The sequence below is a fragment of the Chrysemys picta genome, chromosome 7, assembly GCF_011386835.1.
Source record: "Chrysemys picta bellii isolate R12L10 chromosome 7, ASM1138683v2, whole genome shotgun sequence".
In the NCBI taxonomy this organism is placed as follows: domain Eukaryota; kingdom Metazoa; phylum Chordata; order Testudines; family Emydidae; genus Chrysemys; species Chrysemys picta.
This window is the reverse complement of record NC_088797.1, coordinates 18,879,718-18,906,684: the sequence shown is the minus strand read 5'-3', so window position 1 is coordinate 18,906,684 and position 26,967 is coordinate 18,879,718. Positions and strand designations below refer to the sequence as shown.

Genomic DNA, 26,967 nt, shown 5'->3' with positions numbered 1-26,967 from the left:
CATGCAATATGTGATCCCTTTATATAGGGTATAGTCATGTTATAATTATTTGCTTGGATGCCTGGTTTGTCATTTTTGCATAATGAATAAAACCACAGATAATCTGGGAGCTTTTGCATTTTTAACAGGGTTGTTAGTGATGTTGTTATTCTTATATAAAAAGCCAAACTGATGCCTAGCTGGGGTCTGACATTAATAAGTTAGTGAATGGTTCATTTCTTATGAAATGATAAATACAACCAGAAAAAAAAATCTTATCTGCTTCTCACCATTCCATTGTTTGTTTACTTTGTGTATTCCTCTAGTTTTAGGCAATGAAACTGGACCCATCAGTTTTACTCTCTGGTTCTTATGCACAGACACAGGATCCTAGTGTTTGGGATTTCATTGCCAAAGAGAGATGTTTATAGCCCCATAAATAGTTTACACTGATGTTTTAAAACATGATAAAAACATTCTTGTTAATTTCTAAATTTGTAAAAACAATAAAGGAAAACAACAAAATAAAACAAAATCACCTACCTTTTGTCCCTAAGTTACTTGACATTAGCTCTAGATCAGTGGCTCTCAACCTTTCCAGATTACTGTACCCCTTTAAGGAGTCTAATTTGTCTTGCGTACCCCCAAGTTTCACCTTATTTAAAAACTACTTGCTTACAAAATCAGACATAAAAATATAAAATTGTCATAGCACACTATTGCTTACTTTCTCATTTTTACCATATAAATATAAATACTGTACTTATATTTCAGTGTATCGTATATAGAACAGTATAAACAAGTAATTGTGTGAAATTTTAGTTTGTGCTGACTTCACTAGTGCTTTTTATGTTGCTTGTTGTAAAACTAGGCAAATATCTAGATGAGTTGATATACCCCTTGGAAGACCTCTGCATACCCCCAGGGGTACACGTACCCTGGTTGAGAACCACTTCAAATCCTTATGCAGTACAGAGCAGGGAACCTTAGAGGACTAATCATTTATGAAGAAGCATAAGATGTCTTTTGACTACTGAAACTGGCCACTCCATTCACTGGAGCATTAATGGGATTCTATTAAAGGGGGAAACACCCACCATAGAATTCTGCTTCCACAGCTCAGCAGTGCCATTGTCAATGGTGGTTATTAGCTTTAGCGTGCAAGGATCCTCAGATTTTTTTTCTTTCCTGCCTTTAGGTTCTTTTGGCATGTCAAGATCCATGTTCTTGCTGGTCCTCCTGTGACTATAAATTCAGCTGGCAGTGCTTAAATTCAAAATGCAGCTCATGCCACTCTCCACACCCTAACATAGCATAGTCAGAATTCTCTTTTTGCCTCCAGCTATTCTGGCCTGCTGTGATTTGGTGGGGGGAGGGACAGAGGAAGAAGAGTAGAGGGAGGAATATTGGCCAGCGTAGATTAATACATGTGCTTTAAGAGGAAATATGAATGTTAACATCAAAAGAGATGGGTATTATTTTTAATGAGTCATTGTATAAATTTCAGACTTTTCCACCATTACTACATTAATTGCATCAGACAAACACAGATCAAGGCCCCTTTTTTCATCAAATCAGCTTCCACAGAAAGGGCTACAACTTCTAAAAATACACAAGCACAGTCACATTGGATAATGTCACAGATCAGCTGAATGTAATTTCTGTTGGGTTCTGATCTGTGGCACTGTCTTGAAACAAATCCACCATGTTGCTTTTGTCTTTTCTAAAAGGTACATTGTTTGATCCGTGTATCCCTCTAATCAGTACATCTTCCTGGTGGGGTCTACTGTACAGCATTAATAATGCTGTTCCCACTGCAGAAGGATCTCACATCACAAGAAGGGGAGTAGAAGCCAAGTACCAGAGCTAAAACACCTAGGGCAAGCTACCGTAGGCCAAATTCATTCACTAGGCCTGATTCTCTATTCCAGCTGAGGTGTACTCAACACAAAAATAAAGAAGCAGGGATAAGGCAAAGCTAGCACTAAGGTGTAGTCTTCTGGGCCAGGCTGTGTGGGGCTTGCTTGGCCCCTGATGGAAATCAGACTACATAATGTATTTGCCCAGGCTCCCCATTTCCTCCTAGGGACCTTAGGGTTGCTGGCTGCTCTGGTGGCGGCTGTCCCATCCCCAGCTCCCAGCATCGCCACCACTAACTATCCAGCCCTACTGCACACCCTTAGCACACACGTCAGCTTCAGATCTGCGATTGATACCAGCCATTAATACCTTCCAGCATAACAATATGATCCAGGAAGCAATAATGCAAGTGATTGGGCTACAGACAAGGATTTTGTGGGTCTTCTGTTTTCCAGCTTGATTAGTGCTTACATCGAGCAGTTACGGCCTTACAGAAACCCACAAAATAGATGGGTTATGCACTACACCTTTGAGCACACTGTCCATTTACTGGAGAGCACAGTACTTGATGTTACTTTCTCCTGTATCTGCTGCCTCTTATTCTTCCTTCTCTTCCAAATATAACACCCATCTCATCTAAAAGGAGGCTGTCCAGAGAGCGGATGGTTCACTGTATTTCAGGGTCTGCCCTCAGCTGCCTAAATCAAGATCTTCAGCCTAGCTGAACCCAGGCAGCAGAGACAAGAGATAGACATTGAACTGTTTCAATGTGTGTAGCACACAGCACTCTACGCCCATTCTTGTAGTCAGGGATGGATCGAGGTCTTCCAGGACTCAATGTAAACTGCCATATATACCCTCCTCCCCCCGCAAAAGCAAAAAACCATGCTGGTAGGCACTTCGGGTTAACGTTGAAGATCTTATCCCCAGTCCGCCCAAAAATAGTGCAGACTAACCCTTGTCACTTCTGGGTTATCTTGAATAAAGATTGAAACCACATGTGCCTGTGTGTGTTCCCTGTTCCTATCTGTGTCACCCCTCCAGAAAAGCTTCAACTGATTTAAATCTTACTTCTGCTAAGGTGCCTGGGAGTATTGGGGTCATTTGCAGCTGCAGGAGTTGATGATGCTCTGGGTAGGGTTGACAAGTGTCCAGTTTTCGACCAGAACACCTGGTTGAAAGGGGATCCTGGCAGCTCCGGTCAGCGCCGCTGACCAGGCCATTAGAAGTCTAGTTGGCGCAGGGCTGGCAGGCTCCCTACCTGGCTCTGCGCAGCTCTCTGGAAACGGCCGGAAAGTTCCTGCAGTCTCTTTGGTGGATGGATGTCAAGGGGGGCTCCGCACGCTGCTCCCACCCAGAGCGCTGGCTCCGCAGCCCCGGCGCCTGTGGGTGGAGGCAGTGCGCAGAGCCACCTGGCCGCCCCTGCACCTAAGAGCCGAGGGACATGTTGCCACTTCCAGGGAGCCGACTGAGGTAAGCGCCACCCGGATCCTGCACCCCTCACCATCTCCTGCCCCAGCCTGGAGCCGCCTCCTGTATCCCAAACCCCTCATAAAATCATAGAAGATTAGGGTTGGAAAAGACCTCAGGAGGTCATCTAGTCCAACCCCCTGCTCAAAGCAGGACCAACACCAACTAAATCATCCCAGCCAGGGCTTTGTCAAGCCGGGCCTTAAAAACCTCTAAGGATGGAGATTCCACCATCTCCCTAGGTAACCCATTCCAGTGTTTTACCACACTCCTAGTGAAATAGTGTTTCCTAATATCCAACCTAGACCTCCCGCACTGCAACTTGAGACCATTGCTTCTTGTTCTGTCATCTGCCACCATTGAGAACAGCCGAGCTCCATCCTCTTTGGAATCCCCCTTCAGGTAGTTAAAGACTGCTATCAAATCCCCCCTCACTCTTCTGCAGACGTCTCTTCTCTCAGCCTCTCCCCCCGCCCCCTAATCATTTTTGTTGCCCTCTGCTGGACTCTATCCAATTTGTCCACATCCTTTCTGTAGTGGGGGACCCCAAACTGGCCGCAATACTCCAGATGTGCTCTCACCAGTGCCAACTAGAGAGGAATAATCACTTCTCTTGATCTGCTGGCAATGCTCCTACTAATGCTACAAAATGCCGCCCCCCCCAAATCGCCTAGGTTGCCTAAATGGAAGCGCCGGCCCTGACTGGCTGCCAACTAGACATCGAACCGTTGAGCACTACCTGCTGAGCCCAATGATCTAGCCAGCTTTCTATCAACCTTATCGTCCATTCATCCAATCCATACTTTTTTAACTTGCTGGCAAGAATACTGTGGCTCCGCAGTATCATCCCTGGCCCCACCACAGAGCCTGCACCCCCAGCTGGAGCCCTCACCGCCGCCCACACCCTAACTCCCTACCAAAGCGCGGTGACAATGTGGGAATGAGAGTCGGGGAGAGCGAGCAACAGAGGGCGGGGGGCATGGCCTCGGAGAAGGGGCGGGGAAAGGGTGTTTGGTTCTGTGCAATTAGAAAGTGGGCAACCTTAGCTCTGGGCTTGTCCTGGTTGTAGGTTTTAGTCCTTGGCTTCTGTGTGCAATGGCAAATGATGTCGAAAAACCTTTGACACCTGATAAATGTGCCTGTATGAAACTAATACCCCTCCTCATTCAGTCAGGTAGGGCCAAGTTAGCCCCTGGTAACTCCCCTAAACCCAAATCTCTGTTTTAGCTAAAAAGGGGGGGTCTCAAAACGCGGTTCCCACGAGGGGCGGGGCTTGCGCTGATTTGGGGAGAGGGCTCCGCCCACTGCTGATGGGCGTGTCCTAAGCTGGCGCAGCCCCCTGACATCACAGTGCGTGACCTATCTCGTTGCCTGCGTGGTGACGTAGGGCGTTGCAGTGGGGCGGGACGGTTGGTGGTGGCGGCGCCGGGAGCCGGGGATGGGGCAGCCGCCGCCAGAGCAGCCGGGGACCGGGTGTCGCTTCCCGCCCCTGAGCCGGTAAGTGGCCCCTTCCCGCCTCCAGCTGCAGGGGCTTTGTCTTCCCTTGCGCCCCGGGGCCCGAGCTCCCCTCCCGTCCCCCCCGCTCCCCTTCACCCCCCCCAGGGGCCCGAGCTCCCCTCCCGTCCCCCCCGCTCCCCCGGGGCCCTCCCACCCCCCCCGGACCTGAGCTCCCCTCCCGTCCCCCCCGGGGCCCTTTCACCCCCCCAGGGGCCCGAGCTCCCCTCCCGTCCCCCCTGGGGCCCTCCCGTCCCCCCCGGGGCCCTCCCACCCCCCCGCCCGGGCCCGAGCTGCCCTCCCGTCCCCCCCGCTCCCCTTGGCCCGAGCTCCCCTCCCGTCCCCACCGCTCCCCCGGGGCCCTTCCACCCCCCCCCCAGGGGCCCGAGCTCCCCTCCCGTCCCCACTGCTCCCACGGGACCCGCCCGAGCTCCCTTCCCAGCTCCCCCGGGACCCTTCCACCCCCCCCCCCCCGAGGCACTTACATCTTCCCTGGGGCCTGAGCTCCCCTCAGTTCCCCCGTGCTCCACTTGTTCCCCGGGGCCTGAGCTCCCCTTCCGTCCCGTCCCCCCTCTCCCCTTCTGTCCCCTCTGGGCCTGAGCTCTCCTCTATTCCCTCCTACCACCCTGGGGCACTTACATTGCCCCCAGGCCCGAGCTTCTCTCCATTCCCGCCTGCTCCACTTCTTCCCCGGGGCCTGGAGTCCCCCTCCGTCTCTCTGTCACCAGAATCCCTCTGCCCTTCCTCCTCCCCAGGGCTGAGTTCACACATTTCTCTTCCTTTTTGGGGTTGATTCCACTTTTCTCTTCTCGGGGTGTGTGTGAGTCCTTTCCTGGAGGTCACTAATCCCCTTTCCAGCTGGTTGTGTTCCTAGCCTCCACCCTTGCTTGGCCCTAAGGGTCTCTGGTCTCATTGCCCCAAAATAAAGTGTCTGCTCTGAATTGGAGTTGGGGGCAAGGAGTGGGAGAGGAACAAGCCTCCCATCCAGTTGGAGGAGGGGGAGGATGTCTGGGGGGAAAAGTAGTGGGTCAAAGGGAGGGAGCAACCTCTGTTTTTTTGTGGGGGGGGAGGATGTGCCCCCTCAGCATTATTGATCAGTTCCTGGAATAGTTTAAAATCACTGCCTTTTCTCCCTTAAATCTGTCGTTCACACTGGCTCTTCTAATCCTATCCCACTGTGTTTCCTGCCACTGGAAACAGCTTCTCTACTTTTTGCTTTCCAGGGTGGAATAACCATAGCAAGAATGGAACACTTTAAATGGGCAGAGGGGAAAAATGGGACTGTGCAAGGTTGTTTTGTTGTTAAAACATCGGCCGAGACTGTTTGTATCATCAAATTTCAGCATAAACATGCTGGGCAGCGACTTTCTTGTTTGAGTCATCTCCTTTTTTGGGAGGGGTTGTTTTAAAAAAAAAAAAATCTGTGCTTGACACCTTTATGTTTTGAAGCTGTCTTGATTTAGCAATGAACGGAGTGAATAAGGCTGGGGGAGTAGGAGGAGAACTGTGAGTCAGACACTAGTGTAGGTGCATCTAAGGAAAAGCAAGGGCTCCTTATACTTTACGGTGCATTATGGATGCGGTTCAGAGAGTGGAAGTAATTGGTGGGGACAGTGTTTGTGAGCTCCAGCTTCTCTAGCTAATAGTTGAAAAGTAGTGACGTGTGTTGAACTGGGCTTTGCTATGCCTCTGTTAAAGATGCTGTTTAAATCTACAGGAAATTTGAATACTTTGTAGGCGTTCAGTGCCAATGATGATGCTGTGGTATCTTCAGATACTGTAGCAGCGACACTTCTGCAAATGCCCAGGTAACATGTTTTAGTTATTTGGCTTTTTTCCAGCTTCACGACAATTTCTGATTTCACTGTTTTTAGTAAGGGCTAGTCTACTGTGGGCAGTGCTTTAATGTGGCTTGTGTAGTCGTGGCAGACTCTCCCAGCAGTCTTTTTTTTAAAAAAACCCACCTCCACGAGTGTGCTCCCAGCGCTGGTGCACTGTCTACACTAGCACTTTACAGGGCTGAAACTTGCTGTGCTCGGGGGGATGTTTTCTCACACCCTTGAGCGAGAAAGTTGCAGCGCTGTAAAGTGCCAGTGTAGACAACCCCTAATTAAATGCTACATGCCAGGATGTCCATTCCCCCTCCCCCCCCCCCCATTTAACTATATTTCTTGTATAAGAAGTTGAGTACTAAATGAAGTCTCACTTAATATATTGACAGTCATCAAGGAATTTAAAAAATGGGCTGTAATTGTTTTAAAAATCACTTTCAGGGACGGGATCAAGCATGAAAGGCAGTTGTTTCAGAACACTGAGTGTATAAAGATGTTAGGGTTAGAATAGGCTGTTGGCAGCTTTAACTATTGTGTGTAGCTGCAATAACTCATGTAATACCATAAACACATGATGTATCAAGTGTTTTCTGACAGATATAAAGACAAGGTTCCTGCTTCAGAGAGTTTACGATTCCATAGTCAAAACAAAACATGGGAGCAACAGATCATATGTAGTAGGTTGAGGTATCATTGGCACTGACAGGCAGCAAAGGGAGGATTTGAACTTGGGGAGATTTGGCGTAGGAGAGGCTGCATGATGGACAGGAAGTAGAAGGCTGTTGCACATATAGGGTGACCGCATGAGTGAAGATGTGAAAACAAGAGTTGAAGCAGATGAAGGGGGAAGCAGAGAAGGTTAGGAGAAATGCAGGAGAGGAGAGTAACACTCTACCGGGAATTGAAATATCTGCTTGTTTTGGTAAGTGTGCTGCACATACAGAAGGTTAAACCAGCCATTTCAACAGAATGTACGTTTTAAAAACCTATTTGTAGCTCTTTCAGTTTCTATAACACTCTGAAAGGGAACGAAAATCCCCCCACCTCCCCCAGACCAGGTCTCAAGCTGCTTTAGAGTGCATTAGCAAGGTTCAAGATGGTGTCACAGTTGAGGAGACAGGGAAATTGATACTCATCTCTATCTCACTTTGAGGCAGCTTTGAATAGCAGGGGGACATAAAAGGAGGTTAACATAGGTTAGGTAGTAGAGACCGTCCCATCGCACAAAGCTGCAGCAGGGGCATAGAAGTGTCCACTTCTCCTTTGGAAAGGTTACGAGGGTGATGGAGGAGCAAATCAGCAGAAACCTTCTACCTTTGCTGTAGCTACCCAACTGATGCTGAATGATCCTCCTTTTTATTAGTCTGAGGATGGAGTGGGGACTTCCAGTTTATATTGGACACCTACTGACCAGTGGTTGATATGACCTGGTAGGAATCCCAGTGCCTCTCTTTTGCTGTGGCATAGTCAAATGTAAATGTTCGTTCTCTTGCTGGGGTGTTTCTGTTGCTCCCCCGGGGTAGTAGGGTTAGTCCCCTAATGGACATCTTTTTATCCCATCATACAGTTTTGTTTCTGAGCACCTCCTAATTTAATTACTGTAGTTCACTGAGCCAATATAATCTAGAAGTGACAAATACATGGAAACAGGTGGAAGACGATCCTTTTTGTCACTGATGCTACCTGACTGACCAGGCTTGGTGATGAGTCAAACAGGACTCCAAGGCTTCACACTACTTTAATAATAAGTAAAAGAGTGTAAAGTTTCCTATGGCAGTGATGGCTGTACATCCTTCAGGCTATACGTGCTATGTTAATTGTAACTCTTTTCAGCTGGAAAATTAGACACTATATAAATAGAGAGAGAGACTCAAACACTAGCATACTTGCTAAAAACTAGTTAGTCATACATATTTCAATGCTTCATGTTTCAGATCTACAATAGGCATGAGTGAATCTCAACTAAGTGTAGTACTTGTTGGATCCTAAGTTACAACTTATGTAGGCTGTAGTAGTGCCAAAAATGTGCTGGAAATTTTCCAAACAGTGGAAAACAATTCTGAGAGAATTGTTGCACGCTATGCAATGTTTACAAATGGGTTAACTGTACTGCTTTGGCTGTCTGTTTCTGAAATTTACATTGTGACTGAGCTTCCTGTTGAAGTGTTCACACTTAAGTAGTTGAACTTGGTGTTAGTATCTTGCTGTGATCACTTACAGAGATAGTGGTTATTAGGTAAGTCACTGCTGAAAATTGAGTTGAAAAGTAAAACTGATCAGCTTCCCTGTCCACCCAACCCCTGTGCACCCGGACCACCCCTGCACCCGGACCACCCCGCTGAGCTCACCCCTTACATCCAGAGCCCCCCTGCATGTGGATCTTCCTGCCAAGCCTCACTCTCCCTACATCCAGACCCCTGCTGAGCCACTCCACTCTGCATCCGGACCCTCACACTTGCACCCAGACCACCCCCTGCTGAGCCCCCTCACTCCCTGCATCCAGAACCTCCGTGCACCCAGATCCCCCTGCAGAGCCCCACCTCCTGCATCTGGACTTCCACCCCTGCACCCAGATCACTCCCTGCTGAGCCCCCCCAACTTGAACCCCTCAACCCATTGAGCCACAACCTGTGCATCCAGAGCCCCTGCATTCAGATCCCCACCCTTGCACCCAGACCACCCCCTGCTCAACCCCCTGCAATGGAACCCCCACCTGCTCCTACAGCTGGACCACCCCGATGAGCCCTTGGACTCCCACACCACTGAGCCCCAACCAGCTACACCTGGAACCCATCCCACCAAACCCCACTCTCCCTTGCTTCATGAAACTAATTTTACCCCCATCCTCTAACTTCAAGCTTTCCCTTATTCTTTACCACAGTGAAACTTGTTAGAAATGCCTTATTTCACATACCTTTGCAGATTCACACACATGAGTTAAATGAGTATTTGTTATAAACCCAAGATTTAGTGGCTGGTAAATCAGCTGTTAGTTTAAAGTTGAAAGTTACTGTAAAAGTTTGCAGCCTGGGGACACTGATTTTCCAACATAATCCAAAATAAGCTTCTGTGTCAAGTCTATGGTCTAAATGCTTTGTTTAGTATTAAGAAAAATAATCTAACAGTTTAAAAAAAACTGGACATTGTCTCTGTACTACAAATCTGTTCAACAAAAAATTAAGAATTTTTAATGCTCAGACTTAATCCTCTGGTCAGGTAGATTAAAATGATAGGTCAGCAACTTCTACAAAAAGGATACAGCCAAAGTCTTTCCTGCTTTAGAAAGAAATTTATGATATCACCAAGCAGTGTGTAATAACTCTGAGTATTCTTCTTGAGTTATTTTCCTTTAACATGCTGCTAGGAGAAAATAAAACAAAACCCAAGGAGGTACCTAGATACAGAAATTTGTAAAAAATCTATGCTTCAAAGCAAATAAATTCAGTAACAAGGCTGAAATTCTTGATTACTTGTGTGTTATGGCATCATATGCTGAGTCTCAGGTCATATCCATGCCGGGACTGACTTCCATTGTTTACCGTTTCACTCAGCAGTATGGACAGTGATTATTTTATCATGTAGTAGGCTATTCCTTAGCATGTAATGAGGCTTTTTATAGTATGATTCTGAGGGATTGTATGGAATGGCTTAGATGGCTGCCCAAGAGACTGGATCCCTGTTTATCTGGGCTCATTCCTTTAGACATGAAGGAGGATGCTTTTAAAACAATTTTTAGAGTGGTAGCCCGTGTTAGTCTGTATCAGCGAAAACGAGGAGTCCTTGTGGCACCTTCGAGACTAACGAATTTATTTGGGCATAAGCTTTCGTGGGCTAGCACCCACTTCAAACAGTGCAGGAAGCTTATCTGTATGTCTGCTTAATGGAAATTATAAGCTGAATCTCCCCCTTTCAGGATAACTTTACATTGTTTCAGGTAGATTGTAAATGAGTTTTCTAAAGGGGATTAATTTTTCCAAAGTAAAATTTCATCCTATATCTGTTAAATCCTGTGGAATATGAACTGAAGCAGTGCTATTTGAATTGGCACACAGTTCAGTGCCCAAATTGCTTGTTCATAGCTTTGTCAAGCCTCAATGATCTGAAACTGACAAATCTCTGGTCATTTTCATGGCTGCTGTCCAGAACCCTAAGGGCAGCAGTGAAAAATAAGTCTCCAGTTTCAGTCTGCTGGTGTTTGGCAAAGCTGATCAGAAGCAGATACGCAGGCTATTCATAGGGGGAGAGACTCCATAAATGGAGATGGCAGGAGAAGAATAGGGGAGACACCCCAACAATTAGAAGCCACTGGTGTGGTGAGAGGATGGGGTAAAAGATAGAATAGTCTCCCAACAGTGGTGTGAAGGGAGTCTTGAAATGTATCAAACTGGAAACGATTAAATCCTTAAGCAGAGTTGAGGGCAGTATGCTAGTAGGAGTCCAGACAGCTTAGGTTGGGGACTAAGGATTGGGCTTTTCACCAGGGTCTCATAAGCATGGATGAAAGACAAGACACTTTCTTTCTCCTTATTGGGCTCTTACAGGTTTCTGATAAAAACTTTCAAATCCGTAAATGGGGGGAGGGAGAGGACAAACAAGTTGTTCTTACTGGGCAGTCTGATCTGATCTTTCACTTATAGTTTACTATTTAGGACCAGATTAAAAAAAAAAATAGGTGCACAAGCAATTACCACAATTGCATTTGCAAACAGTGTAATTCTGTGTATTTATGCACATGCAATTATGAAAATGTTGGGTCTTGGATTCCTTGCAGCACTTCTTACATGTCCGTGAAACAAGGTACTCTGTGCTATGATGGCAATACAGTCCATAATAGTCACAAATTCTTGAGGTTTAAAGAACTTGTATTCTTCACTCCCTACTTCACCACCTCTACATTGTTAGCTCAAAGTGGCTGGCATGGGCGTTAATTTTAATGGCTCCTTTTCCTACCTTTGATTTCAAATGTGTTGTTGCTTAACAAGGCATTGACACTTATGTCAAAAGCTCAGTGTTCCAAGTAATAGTTAATTTTCTTTCCTCTGCATCAGACTTTGTTTGACTTAGCAGAGCATGAGTATATGTCTGTGAAACAGCAGCAATCAGCTATTAATGACTTTTCTGTTTCTTGCTAGGCTTGTTAATTCCAGCAGGTCTTATTCCTGTGCAAAGAAGCATTTTTGTCAAGGTTTGCTCTGAAACTGACCTAAAGTACTAACTACAGCTGTCTACAAATCTAGAAGACAAATCACACCCACACCTCAGACTGTATCCTATTTCCTATGGAATTTATCTCCAATTTCTTTTTAAAATGAAACTTTTTTGAAGATTTTTGGATTATAACTGCGAGCACTTCTATGCAAGAAAAGAAGAGCTAGTGTGGTTATTTGTTGGAGGTATGTATGCTTCTTAGCATCATTTATTTAAAAAAAGAAAGACAGTGTAAGTCCTAAATAATGCAATTTTTTAAAAAAAGTGGGAAATAAAACAATGGCACTTGGTTACTAGAGACAGGAACTGGTGGTGTTACCTTGCAGTGTAGGCAGTGAAACACAATTTCAGTTGCCCAGGAGTTTGAAAGTAAAGAAGCCATATAGTAAATTGTTATATAGCTGAACAGAAAGCACTCTCTTGAAACCTGGGCTCCCCCTTGCTGTAGTTAAGCAATATTTTTATTTGTGTAGTGAAGGAAAATCAAACTCGAAAGAAAATATGATCTGACAGGTTTTTTTTCTTTCCTTGGGAAAAAGAACCCTTGACATGCAGTTCTTAAATACATATTGCTAAAATATAAAGAACTTTGTAGAATAAATTGGTTGAATATGCACATGTGCACTGATGCATTACTGGCACCAGAATATCAGAATTGCATTATATGTAAGATGACCTCATTTGAACCTACTGTAGGATTCTTCTAAAGGTTTCTTTCAAAAAAGCAAGTTATTTTTTTTGTAACTGGTGTCTTTTATCCACACCCTTTCTCTCCTTTAAGTAACAGTGATTTAGAATGTTTATAGAGCTTTTAATTTTCAGTGTTGTATTAACATAGCTAATTTCTCAATGCTTCTCTAAGGCAGATGGTGTTTTCCCCATTTTATAGAGAAGACACAGGCATAGAGATGAAAAGTCTTGTCCAAAATCAGAAGGTGTCTGTATTAATGGTGACTAGAACTGGGGGATACCTGATTCATATTCCTTGTGCTAATGCCTTGTCCGCTTGTCAACCATTGAGTCAGAAACAAAATGAAAATACTTTCTATTTCATCCCGAGATCTCAAAGTGCTTTACAAACATTAGTAATCTTCACAGCACCCCTTTAAAAGATAGGTAAATATTATTCTCATCTTACAGAATTCAACAGGCTCAGAAAAGTAGTAACTTGCTCAAGGTCACAAGTCCACCACAGCCAGGACTCCCTGTCATGTGTGAGCTACAAGACCATCCTCCACATATAACATAATGGGAACGGGAAAAGAGACTTGATTGTCCCATGAAAATGCCTCAGTGCTTGGGGGCTAGAGAGCAGTCAGCAGTGTACCTGACTCTTTTTTGCCTTCCAATTCTATTTAGCTGAGTCATTTTCTTATATTAAGAAACAAAGAACCTGAAATATATTAATTCCATCCGTTAGGTTTGTATCTTCCGGCCTTGAGGAATCACTACGTGTACAATATTACCTGAAATGATACTGTCTTTTCTCCTTATGAATCTTTATAAATACTGCCATCTTCTCTCTCCATTTTAGACTTCCATGTTGACATCCACTGGCAGTGGCAGGCAGAAAATCTACTTCCACCTCACTGTGGTGGAATTTAGCCAAAGCAGGTCATTGTTCTAGAAGAGTATGATGGTTCAGCCTCTTTTATTTGGGGGGGGGGGGGGCGAGAGGAAGAGAAGGAAAGGCCTTTTGAAGGTTGGTGTGTAACTGAAATACACAACATGCTACATGACCTAGATCATTTTTACACTAATTTAATACATATTATGGAGCATACTTAACATCCTGAAATTCAAATGGGGGCAGAGGCAGACTAAAGGCAGGAAATTTAAAATGCTGTGGGGATTAATTTCTCTAGCATAGCAGCATTGCTTAGAGTAGGGGACTGGTAGTCAGTAAGGAGACCTGACTTCTGTTCCCATTTCTGAGAGATGAGTTTATTTAAGTGTGTAATTTGTAGCAGAAAAGCAAGAACTCATCATTGTGTGCTGAAAACAATGATGAACGTTGTTTTTAACTAGGAAAATAACACACATCTATAATAGTAACCAGATAAGTTTATTAAAAGAAAGATACTGACGTGGTATTAACCACCTGCAGAAATTACAAACATTACAAGGAGATTGCCTTAAAGGCTGGATAGTCTTTTCTAGTTCTTCAAAACTTGCATTCCAGTTACAGGGCATTGAAGTGTGGTGAAACGAGTGACGTATTGACACACATTATTGTCTTGTGACACCCATTCACATGATTATAATCAGTCTGGATGTCTGTTGGATTATGAAAACACTACTAGGATATAAATCCAGCATTCACTGGTTATGTGAACTAATTTGGTCTTGTAGTCTATTAGCTTGAGTTTCTTTTCACTAGTTTAGATGGCCATGATCATTTCAAGAATACATCAAGAACAGCTGCTCCCAAACCAGAATATATGTACATGCAACCGGTGAGTGAAATTTCTGATCTCCTCTAGGTATGGTGGCTTAGAATGCCCACTATAAGGGTTTTAGACCTTTGGATTAATGGATAACTCCTATCTAGAGTTTCAAAGCACCTTACAAACATTAAGATGCAGCATCTTTGGAAATAGGTAAATATTTGTGTAAAAACAGGAAAAGTGAGGGAAGAACGGTTGTGGCTGTCAAAGATTACACAGCGGGGCTAAGGTGGAAATGTGATTAAAACCCTGGTCCTGACTCACAGGCCTTTGTTTTAACAACTAGAGAACACTGTGTCAGACAGGCAGATTGAGGGGGGAAAACATCCTTTTTTTTTCAAAATACAAAGATGGTTTACTGCCTAAACAGCAAGTGCTTCTCTGGGAACATAGTATGTGTATTAAGTCAGACGGCATGTTTTAGGACTCTTCTAGGGTTAACTGTTGTGTCTTTGAAAGATAAAATAACTACAGACATGCTAGATGAAGTGTGCATGTTTCAGTGAGGTGAAGATTCTCTCCGGTTCCCAGTTCCCGGCCAATGGGAGCTGCAAGAGCACGGAGCCCTCTACTTGCCTCCCACCCCCCTGCTCGGGGCTGCAGGGACATACAGTAATTCAGCCGCTTCAGGGAGCAGCGCGGGGCTCGCGATGACACGGGGTAGGTGGTGGGGGGAGTGCGGGGAGCTTGGCGGGCCGCACGAAATAACCCCACAGGCTGCATGCGACCCACTGGCCATGTGTTTGAGACCCCTGCCCTAGATAGTGATCTTGATAACTATGTCCCTCCCCCAAGTTCCTCTTAGTCCTTGTCTACACTGCCACTTTACAGCGCTGCAACTTTCTCGCTCAGAGGCGTGAAAAGCGCTGTAAATTTCGGCGCTGTAGACAGTACCCCAGTGCTGGGAGCCGCTCCCCTTGTGGGTGGTTTTGTTTCTTTTACAGCGCTATCTCCCAGCGCTGGTGCTGCAACTACACAGCCATGTTAAAGCGCTGCCATGGCAGAGCTTTAACATTGCTAGTGAAGACATATCCTTAGGAGGAGGATATTGGGAAGGTCAGGGATAGACTAGCACAGTGGCTTTCAACCTTTCCTTCCATGACCCTGTGTTATGACAAAAATATTTTCAAACCCCCTCCTACCTAGCTGTAAAGAAAGGGAGAATGGCCAAATCATGACCCCCAAAATGTGCCCAGTCCCATTGGGGATGGTGGATTACCCATGCTCTGGCAATATCTGAAGTCCTCAGATTTCCTTCCCACTGTGCATTTCCATGTACAGTTTCAGGCCAGAACTTTATTGGTTTTGTTCATTGGTTTTCTGCTAGTGATGGACAAAGGACAATTGTCCAGGCTGACTCTTAAATCAATTGACAGCCTTCATTGTAGCTGTTTAATTTTCAGGCAGTGGAAGTGTAGAGAGGATCACTCAAGTGATTGTTCTTTGCTTTTTAGAGCTATCATAGGCACAGATGTGTAACTCCTAACCCTAAGGGCTATCTTAGCGTTCCATAGCACTGTATTGTCATACCTCCTGTTATGTATTTTGTACGGTTGGCATAGGTAGTAAATTCTACAAATCCTTTTAATCTGATCCAGTGTAATGGCTCTACGTTCCTGTTGTCTGTCCAGGATAGGCATTTGGATTAGTATGAGCTGGTTGAAGCTTGATATTGGCTTTCAGTGGAGTAGCTTAACAGTAAGGCAGGGATGGTGCATGGGGCGGTATGATAATGAAGGGATTTGCCGATTCTTTAAGAAGGCTCATGATTTAGGGCTTCTCTTGCATTCCCATTTTCTCCTGGCATTCCAGCTTGCTTCAGTGGCCAAAGTATTTTTCTGTCTGTACGTGGTATGAGCATTGTGATCACTTCCCTCAAATTTCAGAGTAGCAGCCGTGTTTGTCTGTATCCTCAAAAAGAACAGGAGTATTTGTGGAACCTTAGAGACTAACAAATGTATTTGAGCATAAGCTTTTGTGGGCTACAGCCCACTTCATCAGATGCATAGAATGGAACATATAGTAAGAAGATACATATACATACAGAGAACTTGAAAAAGTGGAAGTAGCCAGTTATCCCTGCTTAATGACCTCCAGATTGGATTACAGTGGTGCTAAATGGGGCTACACAAGCAAGCTGTGACTATGTCATAGCTCACTGCTTAGCAAGGCTGGCGGGAGGGACTCCATTCAAAACATTGCACTAAATAGTGTGCTGTTGAGATTTGTGTTAGGCTGTGCTGGCTACATGTTCACTTCTGGATGCAATTTAAGGTGTTGATCTATAAAGCCCTAGGAGGTGAAAGCTAATTGAGACCTCCTTTCTCTGTGCCCCTCTTTGGCAGTTAAAGTCAACAGATAGACTCTTGCTAATAGACCTGTGAGAGAAATAGCATATATGGGAATACAGAACTGATACAAACTCTGTTTTTATTGTAAATAGGTTTTATCTTAAAGCTTTACAGTAACTTTTCCATCTGGATAGAGAAACTTCTAAAGATAAGCTATTTGATCTAATGTCCAGTTCCTAAAAAAAAGACTACATTTTTTTTTAAGACAATGATATCTGGTCACATGTTCAAATGTGTTAATTTTGATCAATGAATGTTGAGTGGCTGTTCATTGCCAGGGTCCTTTACATTTTTTTTGTAGGACTTTGTGCATAACTTTCAATACACTGGTAACGGTCATCTCAAGACCTTTTTACTCAGAGGGAGGGTTGATAAAGATTGATTTTTAAAATTTAAATTAATAGTTTTTTAAAAATCAGTTTAAAATATGAAGTTGACAACCTATGCTAAGGCCTACATTTATAATCTAATATTTTTTGTATTTAATTTAAAGGACTTTAAAACTCAGCATCAGTTTACTACTGAAAGGAACTTGATGTCTAAGATTACAAGAGCTGAAGAATTTTGAACCCCGTGTTATCTTAGGTCATGTCTGCACTACAAAATTTTGTTGACCTCACTTATGTCGGCATAGAGCTACCGCAGTTATTAAATTGCTTGCGTGTGCACACTTGACTCCTTGTGTCTGCGGTGCATATCCTCACCAGGCACACATGTATCAATTGTATTATCATTGTGAGACTGTTCCTGAAAGCCAGTAGCAGTTGATGTAAGCGACTCGGGCTATGTCTACACTACTACGGTAAGTTGACATATGCTATGCAACTCCAGTTACATGAATAACATAGCTGGAGTCAATGTACATTAGGTCGAGTTACCACAGGGTCTACACCAGAGGGGGTCGATGGGAGAGTTTCTCCTGTCGTCTTACCTTACTCTTCTCGTCGTGGGTAGAATACAGGGGTTGACTACAGAGCGATCTGCTGTCGATTTGGCAGGTCTTCACTAGATCGCTAAATCGACTGCTAGTGGATTGATCTCAGAGCATCAATCCTGACTGTAGTGTAGATGAAGCCTGAGTTTCATCACTGACCTGTTTAATTACATTGACTATGACTCTACAGCAGTGGTTTTCAACCTGTGGTCCGTGGACCCCTGGCAGTCCACAGACTGATTTCCAAAGCCCTCCATTTGAAAAATTTTAGGGGTCCGCCAATGAAAAAAGGATGAAAACCAGTGCTCTACACCACTCGTGGAGGTGGCCTTACTAAATCGGCATAGAGAGGCACCTAGGTCAGCGTGAGCCAAATTTAAGCGAAGACACTTGCGCAGCTAGGTTAATGCAAGGCAGCTTATGTTAACCTAATCGTGTAAGGTAGACCTGGCCTTATTTTTCTATTTTTGTCCTTTCTTGTTAGCTGAGAGGTGTCCCAGCCTTTTTATTCTTTAATTTTAGGATGTGATGGTATGCATGAGTGTGAATGAGCACTTGTAAAGTCCACACAGGGAAAAGGCACCGGAAAATTACCCAAACGTAAATAGCCCTCAGCACAGTCTCATAAAGATAATTAGACTGTGTGCTATCTTCTGAGAGTGCCGAGAAACTTAAACCTGTCAGCTGTAAACTGCCAAACAGGTTGTCCCAGGAGGAAGTTTGTAGCTGGTTCTGAGGTTGTGGTTCCGATATTAGATACTTTTTTTTCAGTGTTTAAAATATTTAACCAGCTCCGAGTTCTGATTTGATTCACTTTGGTAAAATGCTTTAGTTTAGTTTATAACAAATAGACAGCCACCTCTTTAGATGCTTTCTTTAGGATTTATAAGGGTTATTTGTTGTATTATGCAATTAGTCAAATATAATTTAATTTGAATCCAATATTGATGCTAACTCTGACTTCATCTTGATTGGACAATTGTATTATTTATTTTTTAGTTTAGCATTACAAACAGTAGCTTAGTTTTAGTGATATGTGATTTTATTTTTGTTTAATAAATTGTTTAAGACCACATTGAGTCACATTTCTTTCAATAAGAATCCTTGAGGACATGAGTGTGTGTATTAGCTGATCAGCCTACAAGCCTGACCAGTTTCCCCAATTAGTCTTTGATTCTGAAAGGCCTTAGATGTGGGCAGAGTGTTTTCTGTGGGCTGCCCTTAACTTGGAGCTTGCTTCCCACATGGGTCAGTAGTCTGATTAGCAGTGCATAGTGAAAGCCTGTTTACTCAAGCCTTCAAATGAGTTTGGCAGATGGGGAAAGGTGTGTTCTTTAGAGATGGTTCTAGTTATTAGTTTGAGACATTAATCATTCCTGTTGTGGTAGCTGTAAGCTTGAATTGTCCTTACAGCTAGTTATTCGCATCATAACACTTACTACTATTTATTATTTGTATTACCATAGTGCAAACTGACTAGTTATAAATGCACCTAGATAGAGATTTATGCGATGGACAAATGACAGGCCCAAAGGAGTATGTTAGTTCTTTTGTATAATCCTCTATCAGTCTTTAGTTACTTTTATACAGAGGCCTTAAAAATTCATCTACTTTGTCCTTCTTTCAGGCACAAAATTTAAATGCTTGTCTTTAATATGCTAGAACCCAAAATATTACTCATTAAAAAATGTGCCCAAGTGAGTGCGTGAGTAGATTTTTATAAGGGCAAGTAGTAGCTGTGGGCTTTTTAAAATTTTTTTATAAAAGGTCATCAATGTGTGCACACTTGACCTAATCAATCAGGTGTGTCTTTGGGAAAATAGTGAATTTGAACTCGTATACTGTCTCTGGCTACATGAGCCATTGCAACTTCATAGCAAAATGCCTAATCCGGTTATATAGACCTCCTTTCTCTTCTTGTTCCACAGGCCATAGACTTGACTGTTTCTAAAGGATAAAGTTCAGTCTTAACAATCACTGAATACTTTTTTCTAAATGTAATTGATCTGTATTTTGTAGTTCACACCTTGCCACTGAGATTGTCCAACATCCTTTTTAATAACATCACTATCGACAATAAAAACAAAAGAAATAGAATAGAATTATATGTATGGTGGCAGGGAGAGCATCTGAGATCCAAGCTTTTTTCTCTATCTAGTAATATTTAATTTACTACCAGTATATCGCTTTGTCTTCAAAATGCTATACAAATTAATTCAGTATCAATAAAATGATGTAGGAATGTCTCTGTTTCTATAATACTGGTTTGTTTGTAGTAACTTGTAGGGTAATTTTCCTTCTAGATTTAAGTGTTTCCAATCTCAAAGTGTAGTATTTGGAGATGTAATCATATCATATAACACTCTTTCCATTCCACTAGTATCTCTGGAGGATGTTAAACAGCAGCTACTAAAGTTAGACATTTTAAAATCGGTAGGTTTAGATAATTTGGATCCAGAAGTTTTTATAAAGACAGTTGTGGAGTGGGCTAAACTGTTAATGTTGATTTTCCAGAAGAAAGTTAATGTTGCCCCAATATTTAAAAAGGGGAAACTGGATTACCTGGTAAATTATAGGCCTGTTGGTCTGACATAGATTTTGGGGAAGATAATGGAGCAGCTGATACACAACTAGATTAATAAAGAATTAAAGGAGGGTAATATAATTAATGCCAGTCAACATGAAATTATGGAAAATATATCCCTGTCAAACTAACTTGGTATACTTTTTATGAGATTATAAATAAGGTAATAGTATTGATGTAATATATTTAGATTTCTGTGAGGATGTGACTTTGGTATCACATGACATCTTGACTGAAAAACTAGGAGGATATAAAATTAACATGACACATGAAATGGATTAAAAGCTGGCTGATAGGACTCACAGTGTAACTGTAAATGGTGTCAAGTATCAGAGGGGTAGCCGTGTTAGTCTGAATCTGTAAAAAGCAACAGAGGGTCCTGTGGCACCTTTGAGACTAACAGAAGTACTGGGAGCATAAGCTTTCGTGGGTAAGAACCTCACTTCTTGCATCTGAAGAAGTGAGGTTCTTACCCACGAAAGCTTATGCTCCCAGTACTTCTGTTAGTCTCAAAGGTGCCACAGGACCCTCTGTAAATGGTGAATCATTGAACAGGTGTATTCCTAGTGGAGGTCCTGCTGGGACCAGTTCTTAGCCCTCTTCTATTTAACATTTTTATCAGTGACCTGGAAGAAAACAGTCATCGCTGCTAAAGCTAAAGATGATACAAAAATTGGGGGAGTGGTAAATAATGAAGAGGATAGGTCACTGATTCAGAGAACTCGGGATCATTTTCTAAACTGGGCACAAGCAAACAATGTGTTTTTAGTACAGTTAAATATATAAATATAGGAACAAAGGATGTAGGCCATACTTATTGGATGGGGGAACTCTATCCTGAGAAGCAGTGACTCTGAAAAAGATTTGGGGGTCGTGGTAGGTAATCAGCTGAACATGAGCTTTGTGTGACATTGTGGCCAAAAAAGCTAATGCAATCCTGGGAAGCATAAACGGGAATCTCAAGTAGGAGCAGAGGTTATTTTACCTCTGTATTTGGCACTGGTTCAGTCACTGGTGTTACACTGTGTCCAGTTCTGGTGCCCACAATGCAAGAAGGATGTTGATAAATGGGAGAGGGTTCAAAGAAGAGCCACAAATGATTAAAGATTATAAGACATTCTTTATAGTGATAGATTTAGCACTCAATCTGGTTAACCTAACAAACAGAAGGTTAAAGTGGAGGCTTGATCACAGTCTAAAAGTATCTACTTGGGGAACAAATACCTAATAGGCTCTTCAGTCTAGAAGAAAAAGGTGTAACATGATCCAAAGGCTGAAAGTTGAAGCTATACAAATTCAGAAGGGGAAATAAGGCATAAAATTTTAACAGTTAAATTATTCCAGTGGTTAATGACTCTATCAAAGATTGTGGTGGATTCTCAAGCACACCATTTTTAGAAAAATATCCAATCTTGACTTAAAGATCTGTTCTAGGAATTATTTTGGGGAAGTTCTATGACCGGTGTTACACAGGAGGCAGTCAGACTAGTAGACGATTGTAGTCATCCCTTCTGGCCTTGGAATCTATGAATCTAAGTATAAACCTACTGATGTTTTAATACTGGATTAAAAGAATAGAATGCTTCTAAATTGATCGTGGAATGTACTTTAATCACTTATTTTAGTTACTTTCATGTGTCCAGACAGCTGACTGGATTGTCTCTTCTGAATTGCTTTTTTCCTTCCTGCTAGCTGAAGGAATAAACCCAAGTGGGAGAGGGCAGACTCACTTATTAGATATTCATGAACAAGTGACTTGAGGCATCTGCAGCTCTAGTGCCCTCAAACACTTCACAGAGGAAGGAACATACACTAATACCACAGTGTATGGTGCAAGACCTCTGAAAAAAGGAAATTGCTTGCAAGTCTCCTCCTTGTGCCCTGCTGAAGTCTTCCACACAGGGAGTTTAGAGTAGAATGTCACTGATTCACATTAATGACTAAAGACCCTTTGGGAAATATTGAATTTTGCAAACCATTGAATAATAGAAACCAGATCTTTGAACTGAAGTGCAGGTTCAAGCATACTGTATGGTAGTGTTATCTCTCATGCTGAAATATTATAATGAAAATGAATGTGCCATGGTAAATTACCAGGTCCACAAAGATCATAGAGAAAACAAATGAGAATCTACTGTCAATTATTCCAAGCAGGGGTTTAGTTAGTAATTTGCAGGTGTATTTGCTGGTCATTTTCCTCCACCTTACCCATACATCCCTACTGCTTACAACGTATGTGGCATTCCCCCCAGTAGATATATTATCCAATATATAACCTCAACCATATTATTGTAGTTAGCTGTTGAGTTGTTGCTGTTCTTTACTAAAATGTGCGAGGAATCAAATTGTGAGGTGTTAACGATGGCAGATAGCGCCAGATACTTACTTCAGTGTGGTAATTGCTGATAAACATCAACTTTTTAATGACGACCACTGTGTATATCCATAGGATACACGGTTTGTGTAGTTAATATGTACATTCTTCAAACACACCTCAAGACTAGTCATAGGGAAAATTTAGGAAGCATAACCCCCACTGTTAAACAAAAAAATCAAACTAAACTATAATAGTGTGAAGGCAGATTAAAATACTTAAACTGTAGTCAGTTCAGAGGCAGTAATATCCTGAATAGGCAGCTGCCCAAAGCCTAGCTTTATATTTGCAAATAAAGTGTTTAACTGAGATAGAAATAAAAAGGCTGATCAGTGATACATACTGTAATATCAGGGCTACAGGCGTATGATGCTCCCTTAAGGAATCCGCTTTGATTCTAGCCAACTTTGGGCTGTAAACCTGAGCCTCTATTTAGTTTTGGGTGAACTTGGGCTTCATTTCAAACAAATCCATTATCCCTCCCATTGCTTTTTTTGGGAAGATATTTATGGTTTGAACTGTGACCTGAAAGTGGGGTCACACTTTCAGGTCACACTTTTATGGTGGCTTTGCATAGAAATATCGGGTGCATGAACACTTGAATCAAAACATTTGCAAACATGTTGTCAAGCTCACCTTGTGCAAATCAAAATGGACAAGTTAAGCACAGTTCCAGTGTGGCTACTCTAACAAGTAAATAGTCATTCTAAGAGCTAGTGTGTGGATGCGTGTGTGTTATTCTCAGTAGCCCTGTTTTGTCCATGAAAATCAATGGCATCACCAGGAGGGGCCGTAATTAGACTTGCAGGAAGAGACGATGGGCCATAGGCCAAAAACAACTGATATCACTTATCAGTATGTGCTTAACATTCATTTTTGTAGCCTCTGAGCACCATAAACTCCAGATGTGTAGTCATTCATTGCTGTTACAAAACAACCTGTTGGGATCAATCTACTAGATTGAGGAGTCTCTGACCTTGCAGTGGGTTATTTAAACCTTTCCAAGTGGAGATGCTGAAACCTTTCAAAGAAAGGTGACCTGATAAAGTATGTGAACCCTGATCCAGGTTTAGTACATCAATAACATGCACTTCTGTGTCACCTTCCACCTAAAGACCTCAGATCAGTTTGGAAAAAATTGAATAAATATCAGCATTGTTGTGATACGTGAGTATCCCCTTGGTTAAGCTGGTGAAGCTCAGAGGTCAGTTGACTTCCCTGATGTTACACCAATCCTGTGCTATAGTTGGGATAGAACCCATAATGCCAAACTCCTAATTTGTGCTGTAATCATTATTGCCTCTCCACATTCCTTGGAAAAACTTTGTGCAAGAATAAATAATTCTCTCCATTCCATGAAGCACTGTACAGACTTCTGAAAGGTGTCTGTGTTGTGCTGCTCTTTCCTGACTTAAACTACTTTTTGTATGCAGCACTAGTGGGAGGGATTCCTTCTTAGTAAACTTAGTAAAATCAATGTAAAAAGTCCAACCCAAAATTAAGATCTCATGTGAAATTAATTTTAAAAACTTATTATTTTTTTAGACTACACCGATTTTTAAATGATACATTCCATCCCCATAATGAGTGGACAAGCTTCCCTGCTTGTTTTATTTGGGAAAATTTCAGTCAGGAAGGAAAAATTTTCTTAGGGCTTGTCTACACTGACACTTTACAGCACTGCAACTTTCTCGCTCAGGTTTGAAAAAACAGCCCCCGCTGTAAAACGCCAGTGGAGACTATGCACCTGCGCTGGGAGCCGCGCTCCTTGTGGAGGAGGTTTTTTTTTTTTTTTTTTTAGAGCGCTGGGAGAGCTCTATCCCAGCGCTCTGCTGCAACTACACAAACCACATGCTTTATCATCAATGTAGACTAGCCCTTAGAGCAGGGGTTCTCAAACTGGGCATCAGGACCCCTCAGGGGATCGCGAGGTTTTTACATGGGGGATCGCGAGCTGTCAGCCTCCACCCCAAACCTTGCTTTGCATCCAGCATTTATAATGGTGTTAAATATATAAAAATGTTTTTTTAATTTATAAGTGGGGTCGCACTTAGAGGCTTTTTATTTGAAAGGGGTCACCAGTACAAAAGTTTGAGAATTACTGCCTTAGAGGGAGTGGCTGAGGAATTTAAAGCAGGGCATGAATAGCAGTGTTTCAGATTCAAAAGTCAGTAAAGCAGCATAAGCCAGACTTCTATATGAGCCATCAGTTAGCCAACAGGTCTTGTTTACTTTTTGTCAACCAAATTTGTTTTGCATATTTTGCATCATGTCAGAAGAAATGCAAATACTTTCGAGGTGGTTTTGCTCCCTGCCAACCGCTTTTCAAATGACAGCTATTTGTCTGTCATGGAAGAACTTTAAGGTCCCTGTCAACAATTGCAGGAGAACTAACCCTCATTTGGTAGATTCAAAAGAATTCCTTTGAATATCTAGCAGGAGAGCCCTTTAGGTGCATATTTCAAAGATAATTCATAAAAGCAGGACCAGCTTAGGAACTGGAGGGGTAAAATGAGTAATTTGGGTCTGCAGTGGATGTTTTTCCATTCTATGGCTGCTTAAGAGTTTCTGGTTCACGTTCAGTTCTCTTAAGTTGTTTCACATCGAAGTGGAATGGTTCAATTTTTTTGTTTTTACTAAAGCTATGCATCGAAGTCAGGGCCGGCACCAGGCACCCAAGCACATTCTTGGGGCGGCACCTGGTAAGGGGCGGCGGGGGGAGCGCGGGCTCCGGCGGCGCGGCGCTCGGCCGGGGGGGCGGGGGCGGGCTCCGGCGGCGCTCAGCTGGGGGGGCAGGGGCGGGCTCCGGCGGCGCTCGGCGGGGTTGGGTTTTGGTGGTGTTCGGGGGTGGGGGCTCAAGGGAGGCGCTTTTTTTTTTTTTTTTTTTTGCTGCTTGGGGCAGCAAAAAAGTTAGAGCCGGCCCTGATCAAAGTTTTTGTACATTTTCTATTGACTGGTGAAGTCAGCAAGAAAGTTTTGTGATTCTGCTGAGTTGTGTGAAAACTATTCTTGGTCTGAAGTGTCTTCTGTTATTGTCCCCATAGGTAAGTCAGCTATTGAGCACTGAAAGCTCTAATCGTGAATGTTGGACTTGATTCACTGGGGGAGGAATTTATTACTCCAGGCCTGGATAGTTTTTTTGTTTTTTGTTTTTAAACGTCACTTTGTAAATGTGCTTTCCAAAGTGAAGGAATAACAGTACTAGTTTAAACCATGCATAAGGTGTGTTTGGTGGTGGTTGACGCTACGCAATTTCTTCCCTGGCAGACACTGATTGCTGTCATTTGAAAAGCAGTAGGAAGGCAGCAAAACCACCAACAAAGTGTTTGCATTTCGTCTGACCTGATGCAAAATATGCAAGACACACATTTTTGTTGATGAAAAGTAAACAAGACCTGTTACTTATGGCTCTTATAAAAGTCTGACTTAATTGTCTTGCTGACTTTTGAATCTAAAAAACTTTTATTCGTGCCCCCACTTTAAATCCCTCAGCCATTCTCTCTAAGAAAGCAATTTTCTATAAATTACACCAGCATACTATACAAGTCTGCCAAGGCAACTCACTTTGAATTTCTCTGATTTTCTTATTCCAGTCCTGGGTATCTTTAGAACTGAAGCAGCTAATTCATTCCAAATCATATACTGCCATTGTCACATAGCAGATTCATCTAGGGATTAAAATTAGATTCCATCTCCACACTATCATGAGCAGTGCATTTGAGTATTTAACCAATCCCAAATTCTACTTCTATTTTAATCTGCAGCCTTTTGTCTTCCCTTGGGAAGTGCAGTTGCAATGCCCTTATTTCGACTGTTTGTGGTTCATTTGTTCCTGACATTTGAGTCAGCTTTGACACATTGAAAGTGGCAGCGTTGCCTGGCAGAAAGGCAATGAGGATGAGAGCAGCTTTTCTCTTTGTACTTCTGAAAAGGGATCACCAGAATCCCTGACATGGCCCAAGGATGCTGTGTTACTCCAAAGCCTGGAGATTCTGCAGTCTATACCGTGGTCCAGAGGAAAGGAAAAGTTAATAGCAAAAGGAAACAATGGGAGCCCAGCAGATTGCAGCTGCAGAATTTGAGATGCTTGTGGGGAACTGATAAGGTCTGTTCAGGCAAACTTGTAGGTATAAAGACTATGGAAAGGGAATGGGAAATACAGATTTCTACTGTTTGTGGGGGACAGACCTGAAGAAGGGGTGAGTTTTATCTGCTCACTTTGGATTGTGTGCATTTTGTTTGCTGTCTCAAAGCAGATTTTTCTGATTTCTGCTGTACTGATGTTGGCTTGTGAGCAGAAGGGGGAATACTCTGATAGATATTCACTTTGGGGCTTGTCATAACAAATAAGGCCTCTGCATCTACTGCAGCAGAGATCTGAGATCTCCTACTCTCACTGTCCTCTCTCTGCTTTGCCCTCCCAGCCCCACTACT

General features: G+C 42.9%; 1 protein-coding gene across 16 annotated transcripts in view; it reads left to right on the top strand.

Annotated features, from left to right (window-relative positions):
- Window positions 1-4,648: 4,648 nt before the first annotated feature.
- Window positions 4,649-26,967, top strand: part of TMCC1 (transmembrane and coiled-coil domain family 1) — a 191,856-nt gene continuing 169,537 nt past the window's right edge. For 7 of the 16 annotated variants that reach the window (XM_065550877.1, XM_024105000.3, XM_065550866.1 and 4 more), the window contains exons 1-2: window positions 4,649-4,806; window positions 11,768-12,028. The gene's annotated coding sequence lies outside the window, so the exon portion shown is untranslated. Of the gene's footprint in view, window positions 4,807-6,520; window positions 6,612-11,767; window positions 12,029-26,967 lie in introns of all 16 variants that reach the window. The other 9 variants (XM_065550871.1, XM_065550873.1, XM_065550872.1 and 6 more) reach the window with 7 other exon arrangements.